Here is a 3,541-nt window from a genome sequence, read left to right on the forward strand (position 1 = left end):
AGGCCTACTGAAATGAATTTTTTTTATTTAAACGGGGATAGCAGATCTATTCTATGTGTCATACTTGATCATTTCGCGATATTGCCATATTTTTGCTGAAAGGATTTAGTATAGAACAACGACGATAAAGATTGCAACTTTTGGTATCTGATAAAAAAAAGGCTTGCCCCTACCGGAAGTAGCGTGACGTAGTCAGTTGAACATATACGCAAAGTTCCCTATTGTTTACAATGATGGCCGCATGAAGTGAGAGAGATTCGGACCGAGAAAGCGACAATTTCCCCATTAATTTGAGCGAGGATGAAAGATTTGTGGATGAGTAAAGTGCAAGTGAAGGACTAGTGGGGAGTTGAAGCTATTCAGATAGGGAAGATGCTGTGAGAGCCGGGGGTGACCTGATATTCAGCTGGGAATGACTACAACAGTAAATAAACACAAGACATATATATACTCTATTAGCCACAACACAACCAGGCTTATATTTAATATGCCACAAATTAATCCTGCATAAAAACACCTGCGTGTTTGTTATGCTAGCTCCTAGCTCCTCTGCTAGCTCCTAGCTCCATAGAACACGCCAATACAATTCAAACACCTGATCAACACACACAATCACTCAGCCCAAAAGACAGTTTACCTAACCCAAGGTTCATAAAGCTTATATATTTTTAAAAAGTTACGTACGTGACGCGCACATACGGTCAAGTTATCGAATGTTTAGCAGCCAAGGCTGCATACTCACGGTACCTGATATTCAGCTGGGAATGACTACAACAGTAAATAAACACAAGACATATATATACTCTATTAGCCACAACACAACCAGGCTTATATTTAATATGCCACAAATTAATCCTGCATAATAACACCTGCGTGTTTGTTATGCTAGCTCCTAGCTCCTCTGCTAGCTCCTAGCTCCATAGAACACGCCAATACAATTCAAACACCTGCACAACACACACAATCACTCAGCCCAAAAGACCGTTCACCTAACCCAAGGTTCATAAAGCTTATATATTTTTAAAAAGTTACGTACGTGACGCGCACGTAGGTACGGTACGTGTTATGCTAGCTCCTCTGCTAGCTCCTAGCTCCATAGAACACGCCAATACAATTCAAACACATGATCAACACACACAATCACTCAGCCCAAAAGACCGTTCACCTAACCCAAGGTTCATAAAGCTTATATATTTTAAAAAAGTTACGTACATACGCAAAAAAAAAGCCAAAGCTGCATACTCACAGTAGCACGTCTGCGTCTTTGTCATCCAAATCAAAGTAATCCTGGTAAGAGTCTGTGTTGTCCCAGTTCTCTACAGGCGTCTGTGTATCGTAGTCAAAAGTCCTCCTGGTTAGAGTCTCTGTTATCCGAGTTCTTCCATCTTGACTGCATCTTTCGGGAATGTAAACAAAGAAGCGCCGGCTGTGTACTGTTGTGGCTGACTACGTTCGAAAAATACGTCCATTTCGCACCGACAACTTTCTTCTTTGCTTGCTTGGCTTCCTTCTCCATAATGCAATGAACATGATTGAAACAGATTCACGAACACAGATGTCCAGAATACTGTGGAATTATGAAATGAAAACAGAGCTTTTTCATATTGGCTTCAATGTGGAAGGCATACCCGTGTTCGCCGGGCTACGTCACGCGCATACGTCATCCGCAGAGGCGTTTCGAACCGGAAGTTTAGCGGCAAATTTAAAATGTCACTTTATAAGTTAACCCGGCCGTATTGGCATGTGTTATAATGTTAAGATTTCATCATTGATATATAAACTATCAGACTGCGTGGTCGGTAGTAGTGGGTTTCAGTAGGCCTTTAACATGGGCTCGTTCGAACCCTAGGGGTTCGGTGAGTCGGGCTCAGGGGTTCGGCGGAGGTCAAAAACACACCCGACTCATCGTGTGAATACAAACTTTTCCTTATCGGCGTATTACGGGTACGGCAACAGCTGACTGGTTTGCAACACTTGTGATTTAGGGCTATATAAATAAACATTGATTGATTTATTGATTGATTGATTGATTGTTGTGAGTTTATGCACTGTGTTGGTTTTGTTGTTTGAACAAGGTGATGTTCATGCACGGTTCATTTTGTGCACCAGTAAAAAAAATATGGTAACACTTTAGTATGGGGAACATATTCACCATTATTTAGTTGCTTATTAACATGCAAATTAGTAACATATTGGCTCTTCATTATTAAGAACTTAATAATGCCTTATTCAGCATGGCCTTATTATAACCCTAACCCTAACCCTAACCAAATAACTCTAAATTAAGTCTTTATTACTTAGAATATGTTCCCCTAGTGTCCAAATAACTCTAAATTAAGTCTGTGTTACTTAGAATATGTTCCCCATACTAATGTGTTACCAAAAACATATAACTTTGTCTTGAATTTGAAAAAAACCCCAACATTTTGTTTTTCACTAAGGGTTCGGTGAATGCTAGGGCTGTGAATCTTTGGGTGTCCCACGATTCGATTCAATATCGATTCTTGGGGTCACGATTAGATTCAAAATAGATTTTCTTTCAATTCAACACGATTCTCGATTCAAAAACGATTTTTTTCCCCGATTCAAAACGATTCTCTATTCATTCAATACATAGGATTTCAGCAGGATCTACCCCAGTCTGCTGACATGCAAGCAGAGTAGTAGATTTTTGTAAAAAGCTTTTATAATTGTAAAGGACAATGTTTTATCAACTGATTGCAATAATGTAAATTTGTTTTAACTATTAAATGAACCAAAAATATGACTTATTTTATCTTTGTGGAAAATATTGGACACAGTGTGTTGTCAAGCTTATGAGATGCGGTGCAAGTGTAAGCCACTGTGACACTATTGTTCTTTTTATTTTTTATTTTTATAAATGTCTAATGATAATGTCAATGAGGGATTTTTAATCACTGCTATGTTGAAATTGTAACTAATATTGATACTGTTGTTGATAATATTCATTTTTGTTTCACTACTTTTGGTTTGTTCTGTGTTGTGTTTGTGTCTCCTCTCAATTGCTCTGTTTATTGCAGTTCTGAGTGTTGCTGGGTTGGGTTGGGTTTTGGAATTATATTGCATTGTTACGGTATTGCTGTGTATTGTTTTGTTGGATTGATTAGTTAAAAAAAAATAAAATAAAAAAAAATAAAATCGATTTTTTAAAAATGAGAATCGATTCTGAATCGCACAACGTGAGAATCGCGATTCAAATTCGAATCGATTTTCCCCCACACCATTAGTGAATGCGCATATGAAACTGGTGGGGTTCGGTACCTCCAACAAGGTTTAGAACCACTGTTTTAGAATCAAAACTGAGCTGGTGCACACACAGTGACAGCTAAACACAGTCGTATTGAAGAGCATGTTGATTCTATATGTTTATAATAAATATAATTTAATAAAATTTTAATGGGGTTACTACTTGAATGGATGGATGGAGAGGAGTAGTATTTTTCGACTAAACTTAAATAAAGCAACAGCGTATTGGAATGAGTGCGCATGCGTGGAGCATGAACGCGCGTCGTGCACCAGC

This window comes from Entelurus aequoreus, linkage group LG03 (genome assembly GCF_033978785.1).
Source record: "Entelurus aequoreus isolate RoL-2023_Sb linkage group LG03, RoL_Eaeq_v1.1, whole genome shotgun sequence".
NCBI lineage: Eukaryota > Metazoa > Chordata > Actinopteri > Syngnathiformes > Syngnathidae > Entelurus > Entelurus aequoreus.